At 44.1% G+C, this 14,807-nt stretch overlaps 1 protein-coding gene across 6 annotated transcripts in view; it reads left to right on the top strand.

Moving 5' to 3' along the window:
• Nucleotides 1-1,785: 1,785 nt before the first annotated feature.
• Nucleotides 1,786-14,807, top strand: part of CYSTM1 (cysteine rich transmembrane module containing 1) — a 65,390-nt gene continuing 52,368 nt past the window's right edge. The window contains exon 1 of one of the 6 annotated variants that reach the window (XM_079144008.1): nt 1,786-1,894. The gene's annotated coding sequence lies outside the window, so the exon portion shown is untranslated. The other 5 variants (XM_079144006.1, XM_079144005.1, XM_079144010.1 and 2 more) reach the window with 5 other exon arrangements.

Below are 14,807 nucleotides of genomic sequence, written 5' to 3'. Positions count from 1 at the left end.
AGGACCAGGAAGCTGGTAGAATGTGACTTTAAGGAGGAGAATTATTTTGAACTAAGCTTTGTGTGCTGACAGCATAATGATCATTATTAGGGCCTCAGATATAACACAAAGCCCGCCCTGAAGTTAAATTTTCCTTTTCAGATAAGCATGGCCTGTCAGCCCAGCATAAGATGGTTCTATGCCAGGCTCCTCCATGACAGGAGGTTGGAATGCTCTAGCTGTTCCCTCCCTGGTACCTCTCATTAAGACCTTTGCCTTTTGGGTAAATAAGGATCCTATTTTTTTTTTTTTTTTCACCTTTTAAAGTCAACCTGAGAAATACTTTATGTAAGCACAAAGATATTTTGCCCTTTTCTACCTACAGGGTTGCTATCTAGTATTCTACCTCTCCAGGGCAGCGTGACCTCTTAATGGAGAGGCAGATCTGTGGCCTGATTTGTGCCCAGACAGATTTTGCTTGACTTTCACAATGTTTTCTGAATTGGTTTTCATATCAAAATTCTATTTGCTGGCTTCTTTTGAAAAAAATCAGAAAATCTGACCACATAGAACTACATTCCCTTATAAAAACTGTCTGGTGCACCGAGTTTGTTCTCCAATGCACCATAGTCCCCAACACTCCCAGCACCCCCACCCACATCCCAAGAGAAGGTAGAAGCAATAGCAGATATGGGTCTATGGGTTTGAGTCTTGCCCACCCCTGCTTACTCTCTCTCTCTCTCTCTCTGATTCTGGGATTGAACTCAGGGGCACTCAACCACTGAACCACATCCCCAGCCCCTTTTTATATTTTATTTAGAGACAGGGTCTCACTGAGTTGCTTAGGCCCTTGCTAAATTGCTGAGGCTGGCTTTGAACTCATGATCCTGTGCCTCATCCTCCCGAGGTGCTGGGATTATAGGTGAGCACAACCATGTCTGGCAGATGTTCACATCTCTCTGAAGCCTGTTTTTAATACTTAGGAAGAAGAGAATAATGAGATGATGCATGTGGAGCCCTGGCAGAGCCTGGCATGGAAGAAAATTTACTGAGGATTTGCTATGTCTATTTATTGGTGACACAGAGGAGGCTTGAAGATGGCATATGAATGGACACACCTACTGGAATTTAAGCCTCATATAAGCAAGAATTTTAAAATGTTTTGCTTTCTTCTATATCCCCAGAGACTAGTATAGTTCCTGTCACATGGTAGATATGTGGATTCAATGTTCTCTGACTTCTTATTCTTCTGATGTGATATGCTATATTATTATCGGCCCACTTTATAAACATAAATGGAAATGGGCTTGTAGGCAGATTATTTCTAAACTACACGTGCTGATTTTCTTTTCTAATACTTTAAAAGATTGAAAAGCAGGGAATTGCTTCAGAATTGGTGGGCATTTTATTGCCATAGTCAGCTGAGTCATAGCCTGGAAGAAAAAGGTGTTCTCCAGTAGTCCTGGTATTCTAAGATGACTAGGAGAACACCAGGCTACTTCAGGAATCAGTGCTTCAGAAAGTCACAATTAGAATTGCAAGCATTTATGTGATGCCTCTTGAGATCTCCAGGTGCTGTACAAATACCTTTAGAGTTATTAAGTGCTCCTTGAAACACCTTCTTCAGAAGTGACACTTTCAGAGGAGAGTACACTTAAGTAAAATCAATGGCAGGTCTCACACCCTGCTCTTGACTGGGAGCAAACTCTGAGTCCTGGGGTTTGCTCAGCATTGGACGCAGCTTTCCTGGAAATGCAAAACAAGGTAAGCTGACTCCCAGATAAATTCAAGACTGCTGGACTATGATATCACATCAACCTGCAGGAGCTTTCAGTGGACCCAGTTTTCAGTATCGGTGACCTATAGGAGTCAGACGTGGTTTTTGTTTGTTCAGCAACCATTTCTCTTACTTCTGGTAAGTAACTTTCAATCTTCCTTGGGAAACCATTCCTTCCATACTTGCATCTTTGGGATTTGGGGGAGGCTAAATTCATTCCCAGATTCAAAGGAGAACACGGAATCAGCCAAGAGGTTACATCCCCTGGCTGCTGCCATACCTTCAGAGGAAAGCAAGTTCCTTGAGTCAGTCCGAACATTAAAATTCCGTTCTGGAGCTTTCCTGAGTACTAGGAAAGAAGAAACCTTTTGTTTGCTGGGACTTTTCACTGTGAGTGTGTAATTCTAACATTCTCAGGGGAACTACCTGAGTGAGAATGAAGTCATGCAGAGGAAATAGAGCTGAGAGAACAAGAGAGGAGATTCCTGCAAACAGTGTTTAAATTCCTGGATCCAGGTGTACCTGGAACTCAGAATGAATCCTGGATTTTTGGTTTCACAAACCAATATATTATCTCTCCCTCTTAAACTGACTTGAAGAGATTCCTGACTAGCAAGTTGGATTTTATTTGGAGGGGCGGGGCATGGTACCGGAGATTGAATCCAGGGCATACTACCACCATCGAGCTACATCCCCAGTGCCCCCCCCCCACCTTTTTTTTTTTTATCTCGAAACAAGATCTTCCCAAGTTGCTTACGGCCTTAGTGCTAAATTGCTGGAGGTGACCTCGAATTTGTGATCCTCCCCTGCCTCAGCCTACCAAGTCATTGGGATTTAAAGTGTGTGCCACCTGTGTAAAGTGGAATTTGGAAATGTAGATTGGAAAAAAGGCCCAAAACGTTAGACCCAACTGGGTGTGGTGACACATGACTAATCCCAATGACTCTGGAGGCCAAGGCAGAAGGATTGAAAGTTTGAGACCAGCTTCAGCAACCTAGGGAGACCCTGTTTCAAAATAAAAATGATTGGGGATGTGGCTCATTGCAAAGTGCCCCTGGGTTCAATCCCTAGTATAAAAACAAAAACAAACAAACAACAAAACCCTGTAAATCCCCATTGCTGCGGTGAAAACCCAAACCTTGAACTATGGCCAGAAGCAAACTGATGGCTTTGCCTCTTTGTATTTCATATGCGCCTCAAATTCTGTTAGAGCAGTAGACTAGGAAACAGTCGGAGAAGTGGGATTTTTTTTTTCCTTAATATCTCCACATGAAAGGAGACTCTGGCTGTCCTTCCCTGGTTTCTGTATTGGTCACACTCACCGGTTTTCCTTTCACATCTGTTCCTTTGTCTGTTTCCATCAGGGAGAGGCCTTGAAATAGGCCAGAGGCCAGGTCTTGGTGGACTTCTCCAGTGCTTTGAAACTCTGTACTTGACTGAGGGGAATTCTGCTAGCGTTTGCCATTGAGCCTGAGCGATGTTCAATTTGTGAAGCATCTAGAGACATTTAATAGGACTACTGACGACCTCTGTGTGCCAGGCTCCTATTCCCACACACACCAGCAACTGGACAGCTTTCTCTTTCTCAGAAGGGGTGGATTCTAGTCCCCAGTCATCCCTTCGTCATTCTCTGGGGCTGCCCCTTTGCTGTGGCCCTGCTCTCCCTTCTGAGCCAGCCTGAATACTGCTGCCAAGTATTCTTCACAAAACACTGCATTCCACTCCCGTTTCTCATGCAAGGAATTTCAGTGGTTCCCTAGAGTTTTTGTATTGAATCTATCTTCCTCTGCTCAACCTTTTAAAAACAAATACTATTAATAAACACTACTACTTTAGAGCACTCACTATGTGTCAGGCACCATACTTAGGCCACATAGGTTTCTCAGCTAATCCTCAAAATGATGCTATAAAGCAGACATCAACTTCATTTTTTTTTTTTTTTTTTTAAGATGAGGAAACTAAAGTAACTCACTCAGGTCATGATGGAGTTCAAATGCAACCCAACAGGGTTCTTGATCCAGACCTCATGCTCCTACCAGAAGAATCTGTTTTCTCCAAAGTTCCTCTACAGTCTGATATAACTGTTTTATTTCCCACAACTCTCTGGTTTTCACAGTCCACTTAGGCGAGTCTTATGGCAATGTCCACCATTCTGTAATTTTAGTCTTTGCATATTGTTTAATCATTCAATCACTCATTCAGTCAACAAAGCATTCATCAGGCCTACCTTACACGATGCCCAATAATTTCATGTTTTATCTTTTCTTATTCATTCATTCATTTATTCATTCACTCAACAAATATTTACTGAGCCTGTACTACCTCTCTGACCCAGAATGCTCTTTTCCTACCAATTCTCCAAATCTCACCTATTTTACAAGGCTCTGTTCCAGGTCCTTTCTTTCATGCCTCCTACCTTAGTCATGCTGCCAGCATGGTCCCCATTTCCATGAATACTGAGGGCACAGAAGGGCATGACATAGTTTATCATTCAACTTCACTGTGGTCTGGCAAGGTCTCATGCTGTCCCATCTTCCCACCAGGAGTCAGATGTCTAGAGAACCAAGCCAGAGTATGTGCTCCTTTCGTATCCATCCCAGTGTTGACTGCACATCAGACATCTAAGAAACATTCTTGGGGTTGTTGGGTTTTGTTTGGTTGGGGTTTTTTAGTGCTACACCTTCAGACCCTAAGAAATACTTCCATTCAATCGTTGAGTTGGGATGAAATGAATATGTAATGAATTCCAAGTTCAAGTTCAGCTTCAGCAACTTAGTGAGAACCTGTCTCAAAAATAAAACAAAAAGGGCTGGGTGATGTAACTCAGTGGTAGAGTGCTTGCCTAGCATGTGCAAGGCCCTGGGTTTGATCCCCAGCACCAGGAAAAAAAAAATCTAGGTTATCTTTCTTAGCCCTGAAATTGAACTAAAGTCTTTGATAGTCTTGTGCAATAGGCATTATTATCCTCATTTTATAATTAAGACTGAGACTTGTCCAAGTTCACAAAGGAAAAATCTCAGAGCATAGATTCCCAACCGCTGCACCAAGTTGCCTCCACAATTGTTGGAGCATTCTCCTGAATGAACACATGTTGAAGATCCATCAAAACTTCTGTAGCTAATAGACTTTCAAAAAAGGTATGCTTGGCTGGGGGTTTGTACCCAGACATGTTTCTTTATTTCCAGTAATGGGTACCCATTGCTCATTGTGGAAAAAAAAAAAAACAAAACGACTCGATGAAACTCCAGCAACTTCTGTGTCTAGTCTGCTGCTTGGTTCTGGGACTTTAGGTCAAAATCCTAGAGAAGAGTCAAGTGAGATGTGCTCCCTGGCCACATCTTTGGTTCTTGGTGGCTATCAGCAACATTCCCTGAGTTTTACCCATATGATAGCTTTCCTTCCTCAGTGATGGAGGCCGGGGTGAGGAAAGCTGTTTTTCCTTTGACAGTTACCCCTCAACCTACCTACTCAGATAAAGGGATGTGACCAGGAAACTTGCTGAAGATGTGCTTTAGTATCTTTTCTCCCATAGCACTCCCCCAATATTACCAGCTGCCATGAGACACTGCCCTCCTTTTCAGGATAATTACTCCTCCATTCCACCCCATCTTCACCTTGCTTGGACCAGATTAGAGGCAGGAGGTATGGAAACCCCTCAACCAAAAAGTCTTATTGTCTTGATGCATACTGTCAAGAGTGTAGTTATGGTCCCAAAATAGTTTAGGGTGTGCATGGATGAACCTCATCCTCAGAGGCAATCAGACCATGCTGCTTTTTCTCTGTCAGCCTATTGCCTGGTCCTGGGGAGATGTTGGCTGCCCTAGGTTCTAATCACATGCTTCTTCCTTTCAGCCCTCACTTCTGGAGCCTGGCAGCCTCCCTAGGCTCTTAGCACCCCGTCAGAGGACTCTTTACCTTGCACTTCCTTTCAGAAATCCTTTTCCAAACCACTGCTCACTTCTTTCTTTGGAGCCCTCCTCCCTGCCCCTGGAGAATTCCTCAAACCTCATTCTAACTCAACTTCCTCTCCCCACCCCAAACCTGCCCTACCAAACAGTTGGAATTTTCAGATCTGCAAAACACCCCAGGCCTGTTTTCACCACCTTCCTGCCCCCTCTTCTCTGCTCCTGGATATCAGGGCTCATGTTTTCAATCTCATCTCTGCTATTAAGCTCTTTTTATCTGGAGCCATGATTCTTCTCTACCGTTCACAATTATCTTACCTCCATTCGTATGCTAGTTTCTTCTAAAAATAAATTTATAAAAGTAAAAAAGTGCTGCTAAAATAAAACAATTAAACAATAAAACAGTATAAGTGGTACCTAAATGTGAGAACACAACACATATGCTTCCCCTGATCCCTGTGCTGGAGATGAATTTATTTACTCTTTGTAAAAACTTTTTTACAAAAACTTTTTTACTGTCAGAATACAGTGTATTCTGACATATTGCACATACATGGTGTATTACTTCCCATTCTTGTGACTGTACATGGTGTGGAGTTACACTGGTCACGCATTCATATATGAACATAGGAAAGTGATGTCAGATTGATTCTACTGTCCTTCCTATTCCCATCCTCCCTCACTTCCCTTCATTCCCCTTTGTCTAAGCCAATGAACTTCTATTCTTCCCTCCCCCCACTTGTGTGTTAGTATCTGCATATGACAGAACATTTGGTCTTTGGTTTTTTGGAATTGGTTTATTTCACTTAGCATGACATTCTCCAGTTACATCCATTTACCGGCAAATGCCATAATTTCATTCTTCTTTATGGCTGAGTAATATTCCACTGTGTATATGTACCACATTTTCTTTATCCATTCATCTGTTGAGGGGCACCTAGGTTGGTTCCATAGCTTAGCTATTGTGAATTGAATTGCTATAAATATTGATGTGGCTGCATCACTATAGTATGCTGATTTTAAGTCCTTTGGGTATATGCAGAGGAGTGTGATAACTGGATCAAATGGTGGTTCTATTCCAAGTTTTCTGAGGAATCACTGTACTGCTTTCCAGGGTGGTTGCACCAATTTGCAGGTCCACCAGAAACATAGCACTCATTCACTCTTGATCTTAAAGGACTATGTCTCAATCAACCTGGCACCAAAGGGTGCTCACTAGAAGTTGATTGTAAAATAACTATTTGGTCTGAGTCCATACTCTGACAGGGAAGGACAATGTATACAATATTTCATAGTGGCCCATCAGTGGGAGAGTAAAACTGAATGAAAGTCAACAAGAAGTAAAAGGATGAGATAAATGGTGTCTCTCAAGCTGAGTTCTCCATGGGATGTTTCATTTTCCCTTAATCTATTTAAATTCTTATGGTCTGTTGGGGGGGGGGGGGGGAAAGAGAGTCACAAAGGTATAGGCATACCATTACAGCAAACAAGAAGATGAATCTGGACAGAAAATCAATTTCTTTTCTTTTTGAGGTGCTGGGAATACCAGGGATATAAGCATACAGGCAACCATCCTACCACTGACATACATCCCAACCCAGAAAATTCATGCCTAAAATGAAAAAAAAAAATTTAAAAAGTGCAAGTAGGACTTGCAAGCCTGTTCAAGGCTTTGTTTCTGGTTGAGTTTCAGTGATTTGCCTACCTGTGTCAACAGGAAGAGACCATCAGGACCTTCCGGGTCTGAACTCAGCTTCTCCCATACCTCCTCCCCCCATTTTTAAAAAAAAAATATTTTTTGGTTGTCAATTAATCTTTTTCAATTTTTATTTATTTGTTTATCAGCTCCTCCCATACCCACATCCTGGGCTTTTTAAAAATATTTTTTAGTTGTCAATGGCTCGTTTTTAAAATTTTATTTACTTATTTATACGCGGTGCTGAGAATGGAACCCAGGGCCTCACACATGCCAGGCAAGCGCTCTACCACCGAACCACACCCCCAGCCCCCCGTCTTCTGTCTTGAAGCGAGATGTAAGGAGAAAAGTTGTCAGAGAGCAATCCAGTTATCAGCCTCAGCCCCAGCCAATCAGGTGCAGTTCGAACTCCTTAACCTAGATGGGTCTACACCGAGAAGATGCAAGGAGGCAGTAGACTACCCGCAGCAACGCTGGCCCTTTCTCCCGGGCGCATGCACTAGTGGCCGGTTGAAGTCTTGGAGAACCGATTTAATCAGAGGAGTGGGTGCCTGCTGGAGTCTCAGGTGTCGGTCGCAGCTCCGACGACCGAGCAGCGTCTAGAAGCTAGCCTCACGTCGGAGTGGCGCCTACTGCCGCCGAGCGCTCCCGGCGGCGTCCGGGAGGTAGCGCCTGGGGCGGGGCTTGTGCTGTGACGCCGCCCTTCGCCTCGCCCCGCCCCACGCGCGTTGCCAGGGAGATCAGGTGACTCCAGGCTCCAGGCGCTCCGGGCGGCAGTGACGTCAGGCGAGCGGCTGCTCCTCACTTGTTCGCAGCAGGTGCAGCGCGTTTAGTGCGGTCTCGTCCTGTCTCCTCCGGCAAGGACCCGATCGGTGCCCAGCCGGTTGGAGGAGAGGTGAGGAGCGGCGGACTAGGGAGGCACCAAGGAGGGGGTGAGGCATAGCGGGGCGCACTTGCCTGCGCTCTCCCTGGTTTCCCCAGAGGGCGCCCCGAGAGGCGGCAGACACAGAGACTGCCCGGGCTCCGGCGGGGCGCACACAGTCGCTGGGGAGACGCGGGGAGACAGGGAAGCGGCTGCAGCCCGCCAGACACCCACCCGGGCGTCCAGCGGCTGCCCTAGGGTTCCCACAGTTGCACCGCCCGCCCGGCTTCCCAGAGGTGGACTACGGGGTTCCAGGTTTCTGCCGGTCTCTAGTCTCCAGGAGTCGGCGGGCTGAGAGCGGCGCTTGCCCCACCCGGTCTCTGGGGACGTCCGCGGGAGGCTGTTGGATTTCTTCGCCTTGGGCTGCGATTTCTGAGGCGCTGCAGTACGTGCTCCAAGCTGAGCCTGCCGGGAGCTGGAGGCCGGTCGGCATCCCCGCGGTTGCGAGCAGAGGGCGGGGTGGACTGGATGCGGGGGACGCAGAACCGGGCGCTGGGTGGCCGGGCTTTCAGAGGTGTTGCGGGAACAAGGAATCCCGGCTATTGCTGAGAGCGCAGAATTGGGATCTGAGTAGACCTGTTGGGGAGGTGAATCTGAGCGATTTCTGGGGATTGGAAGAGTAGGCAAAGGGAAAGGGGGGATCCTTCAGAGCAGGAGACTATGAGCGTTGCACTGGAATTATAAGAAAAACGATTTGGTGATGGGACCGCGTGCTGGGGCTGTTCGGAGGTGAAAAGTTTGGAGAAATATGTTAGGGCCGATTAGAAAGAACTTGAGTGTCTAGCTGAGGCTTTGTGTGCTGAAGAGAACCACTGGGGCATATTTGGTGTGATAACCCGTAAAAGAGGTGACAGCACCCTAACTCTTCTCTGATGGAATTCCTTGAACCCTGCATATGAATTATTTATATCGGACATGGTGATGGCATAGGCACCCAAGTACCCATTAACACCCCAGCCACTGTTAACAGATTTTCAAAAAAATGCCTTCTTTGAGAAAGGACACACCCAACAGCAGCTCATTTTCTTATATCTCATTTGCCTATGTTAAATGACTGAGCTTCTCTCCTCAGTGTGCATGGAAATTGTAATGTCCACAGTACTTCCTTTTAAGTGTCTTGCAAAGACCTCTTACCCTAGCGCAAAATCCAAACCCCGAGTGACTGGTGGATTTAATTGAAGTTATTGAAGTGAATCAGCACCCAAAACACAAATATGAAACATTGCCTTAAGCTGTAATTGTAAAACAAAGATTTCTAGCTCAGAGCCTTTCCTACCAGCTTCTCTCAACTTACGGACTTCTCTTACGTGTAAGACTATTTAAATCTTAATTGGCCATTTTGTCTTAATTTCCTGACAAACAGGAAAAAGCTCTTTGGATTAAAAAGGGGAATGATTTAGTGATTTATAATTTTTCCCAGCCCTGAAGTATATTGTTGATGTGGCCAAAGATACACAAAGCTACCTATCCATTTTATATTGAAACCTTAAAAGTTCTGTTTCATTGGAGGAAGCCACTGAACCTTCCCACTAGTTTCTTGACTCCAGAAAACAAAATTGAACCCTCAGGGATCGTGTATAGGAAAATGCAGTTTAGGGAATTGCTAGGAACTTAGGAAGGTGACTGCAGCTGGTTGTGTATAAATGTGAAAACCAGCTGCAGCACTCCAGGGAGGGCAAATTCAGAGTGGTGGTGGGACCTGGGGAAAGGAACTTCCAGTCAGATAAGTGAAGTCATTCTCTGTACAAAAAGCCTGAGGTACTTTTAAAGCTTCAAAGTGTGTGAAAGGCTGCAGTAGTTTCTCAGGTGCTTTGCAGGAGCCTCTTAAGATTTGCTGGCAATTAGCTGTCTTGGCCACATTTAAAAAAAAAAAAAAAAGTTAACCATTTTCTAGACCTCTTTGATCATATTTTAACTGGCCAACTAATTATGCTTTCTTTGGAAAGAAACAGTCCACCCCCCTCCCTCTCCCAGACACAATAACTATATGCTGTCAGGAAACAAGAGGTTTTGGAAATTTTCCACTTTCATTCACCCCAGCCACCCCCACACGTTTCCCATTGGTAGAGCATTTAAGACCTCACTGTCATGAAAAAATGTTTAGTATATTGCCCTAAACACAATCTATGATTAAACAACCAGGACTGGCCTTCAACAGAAAGAGTCTTCCTTAAGGGGAACTAGGCCAAGGTGAGAGGCAGGCATGGAGTTTGGGTGAGGACATTCTGAGCCCTTTACCTTTGTCACCCAAGGACCTGGGCAGGGCACTCCTTTCTTGGCATAGAAACATACTTCAACCTTGAGCCAAGTTTCAGTACCCACTTCACATAAGTCACAAGGATAATTAATGAGAGGTTATATGAAATTTGAATTACTCCAAAGCAGAATATCTTAATTCTTGATGAATGGTATATTTTGAGATATAGTCAAATAAAAAAAGTGGGAGTTTTAAACTTTTTTAGAAGTCTTACTCAAACCCTCAGGTCTTTTTGTGTTTGTTTTTGTTTTTTTCCTGGAGTCTGTGGACTTAGGTATCAGTCACTCTATAATCAAGATCTGGAAGACCTGAGGTTAAGTGTGCCTTTTTGCATTTGATGTGTAAATAAGCTCAGATTGTTCACCACCTTTTATTCTTTACTGTGTCTTGGCTCTTGATCACCTGCTAAAGTGGGTAACACTGTAGGCTGCCGAGCTGGCAGCTTTCCACCCAGAATCCTTTTAACAAGTGTATTACCGGAAATTGTCTGAGCCCTAAAAGAAGTTAGTCATTAAGTTCATCAGAGGCAGAAGTAAATAATAATGCTCACTAAACTGGATGAAGAGTGAAACAGTCATCTTTTAAAATTTCCCTATTCTATATCAGGCCACCAGTCCTGCTACACAGTCTAGTGCAGATTCAAAGTGCTTGCCCAGGATCTTTATGAAACTACAACATCCGGCTGCTGGACTTCTGACATTTGTTGGCCAGGTACAGCTCTCTTACCTGAAGGAAATTCAGTAAGAATAGACTTCCTGTTTTCCTCAAGCTGACCTGACTGCTGTGTTCTAGGCCTCTAAGCTCCCCACGCTTGGCCAACATGATTAATTGGCTTGGCTATAAATGGGAGTCAGCAATTAAAAAGAAGCAGTATAGAAACAAGGGAATTGGACATGAGTTGACCCTCTAGCTTCTCAATCCAAAAGGTTTATACTACTTCGAAGACTATATAAAAAGGGATCTTCAGAAGAAAGTGATGTTAAAATTGTCTATGTAGGGTTTTGTTTTGTTTTGTTTTGAGACAGGGTCTTACTTTGTTGCCCAGATTGGTCTCAAACTCTTGGGCCAACTGATCCCTGTCTTAGCCTCCCAAGTGAATGCAGTCAACAGGTATGCATTACCAAACCAGGCTAGTTTTTAGGAGACATGTGAAATATTAGTACAGATGGCCCCTGATTTTATGATGGTTCAGCTTCTGATTTTTCTACATTTTGATGGTGCAAAAGTGCAAATATAGCCATTCTGTTTTTTACTTTCGGTACAGTATTAAGTTACAAGAGGTGTTCAACGCTTTATTATAAAATACACTTTGTGTTAGATGATAACTGCCTAATTGTAAGCTAATGTAAGTATTCTGAGCACATTTAAGGTAAGCTAGGCTAAGCTGTGGCATTCAGTAGGTTAGTTGATTGACTGCATTTTTATTTACAATATTTTGAACTTAACAATGAATTTATCAGGGTGTGATCCCATCATAATTTGAGGAGTATCTACTGATTTAGACTTCAAAGCCAGATCTGTGTGTAACTGAATGGGTCCTTACATCTAAAGCAAGAGAAACAGTACATGGTGGCTCACACCTGTAATTCCAGCAATTTAGGAAGGCAGGAGGACTGCCAAGTTCAAGGCCAGTCTTAGCAACTTAGCAGGACCCTGTCTCAAAATAAAAAATGAAAAGGACTGGGACATACATAGCTCAATGGTAGTGCACCATTGAATTCAGTGCCCAGTACTGCAAAAACAAAAAACGAGACAAATGGTTTGAATCCATTCTCTGTGGGCAGAAAGACTGTGGTATGACTTTGCCACAAATGAGGGATGATTTGTATTTTTCTGAACTTTTGATAAGAAGGTTTAAGAGCATTGATAGTTGTGCTGGGAGGAAGGTTTGTTCTATCTGAATTTACTCATTAAGAAGTAATGCCTCAATCAAAGGTGCCTGTCACTCATTCTTTGTGCTAAAGAATTGTTAACCTGTCCTGAGAGCATTGGGTCTGGAATGTACATCATAACTGAAAACTATCTAGTCATGCTCAGGGTTCATACAAAGGTAGGGATGGGGAACAGTTGAACTGCAAAGGTGTCTGGGGAGAGGAAGACCTGGGAAATGTCCTAGACTTCTGCCATGTTCAGTTTTAATGCTAAACATAGTACTTTACCAGTCAGCTTTCAGTATCAGGACCTTAGGTAAGATCTGTCAGGGAGATTATATATGAAGAGGGTGACATTTGTGGGAATGTGCCTATCCCCCAAGTCCTTATTGATAAGACTAAAATTTGATCCTTTCCTGCTGCCACAAGTCTCATGGACACTCTAGACTCTGTCCTCCTCATTCCTCCTCACCTCCAGTTTTTTCCCCATCACCACCCTCTCTCTAAGGCCAGTCTAATCTCTGATCCTACTTTCTGCATCCTTCTGACTCTGCTAACTTGAGAGTAATTCTGGGTGATTTTTAATGTCTGGTAGTGGCCACATGAGAAACTCCAGTAAGTTGTTGCATTTCAGGTGAAACCATGGAAACTCCCAAGTGTGTGACTCCCAAATGTGACCATTTTCGTGTTCTACCTACGTGAATTTTGTCTTGTCTCCATGACTCTTTATTGCTTTTTAAGTGACACTTTTTAAATCAACTCATTTAAAACAAAAAAAAAAAAGTAAACATTTGTGTAAAAGGAAAACTGTTCTGTTGCCTTAAATTGAAAACTATATCATATGCAACAAGTACAAGATAATTATAAAAAGTTGAAGTTGTTGGTCCACAAACATTCCCCAAATCATGCCACACACCCCATAAGTGGAAATACTGCCTCACCCAAGGGTCTAACAATGAGATTTTCAAGTGGCAGTAGGGATGGTTTGGGTAGGCAGTTCTTTACCCAGATCCCTTAAATTCTGTCCTCCTAAAATTTGTATAACTCTCTAATACTAGGAAGACCACAGAATGAAGAATCCAGAAGCTTAAAAAGAAATATGTGTAACACAAAGTTGCTGGCACTTTGATGCAGAGTTTGCCAAAAAGAGGCCTGACTTGTGGTGAGACTGTATACTTCGTTAAATTCTAGGCCCTTAACCAGGGACATGGCTTCATTGATGCTGAGCTATATTGTTCTTTCTATGCAGGAGTGCTCCTGAAAAAACTCTTAATTTTTCTTGGGGGCTAGGGGGAGAAATTTTTAAAAACTCAGTAGTACCCCAAACTACTTTGAGCCCTCTGTCTTTTACATGTAGAGGGCTCTCTAGATTTTACTAAAGACAGCATTTGAAGTTATTGTCTAGCATTTGTGTTTTCTAACCTTTGTTGTCTGTCCATGATGCCTGTGCCTTAAAAATCCTGTGGAAATAGGAAAGGACAAGGGTGAGCTGCCCTCTGGTTGTATGATCTTAGGGTGCTGCACATGGTAGGCATGAGTGGTACTTGCCAGTATGAAGTGAAATTCACTGTTGTCCCTTGGAACTGCCCGCAGTGCTAACTGAGCTGTGGCTTCCTAGATGGGTTAGGAAAAGCCACAGGAGCTGTGGCTTTAATGGTGGGGCAAAGCTGGGCTTGATATTCATCAGGAAGCAGGAGTGCTTAAATTGCTAGCACATTAAGCTACAGGGGCCTTTTTCTAAGCCATCAAGATTTCATCTTTCCCACAACGCCTAATCTAATGCTCTGGGAGGAGGCAGGCAGAACCTGTCTTTCAGGGGCTATGTTGGTGGGGGACCTGGCCTGGGAAGTGGCCTCATTGGGCTGGTTGGGAGGGCTGGCCCTGGCCCTTTCTAGTGTGTCCTCTCAACTTGGCAGGGGGCAGAGTTCTTTCCTCCTCTTCTCTCTCTCTCCAAGCCCTAACCTCTCCTTTCATTTCCCTAACTCACTTTCCATGTTAACAGCTTTCTTCCCTTTTCCCTCCCTTCTGTTCACTGCTGCCCTCTCTTTTGATCCTTTCTCTTGCTGAGCCTCATCTTCTCTCTGTTCTCACTTTGAGAGCTGACTATTTGAAGTTCCAGAGTTACAGTGCTGTCCTGTATGTCCCAGTGACTAGATGTAATTCAGAGGCCTCAGCCTTTTTTTCTGAGGCGGAGCCAACCTTTACTTCTCCACTGTCTTTCAGTTAGCCGTGTGAGCTTCCTACCACAGTCCCTGAGTTGAATGGCTGAGTGAGGCTGGGCGTGCCCCTCCCCCAGACGGGGGGGGGGGGGTCAGCATTGTGTGGGGAGGCTGTGATTTGCCAACAAGGTCAGACAAGGTGCTGATTAGACACTCCTTCCCGAAGCTGAAGGCAGGCAGG

This window comes from Sciurus vulgaris, assembly GCF_902686455.1.
Source record: "Sciurus vulgaris genome assembly, chromosome: 6".
Classification (NCBI taxonomy): domain Eukaryota; kingdom Metazoa; phylum Chordata; class Mammalia; order Rodentia; family Sciuridae; genus Sciurus; species Sciurus vulgaris.
Note: the sequence above shows the minus strand (reverse complement) of the source record. Positions and strands in the feature narration are given on the sequence as shown.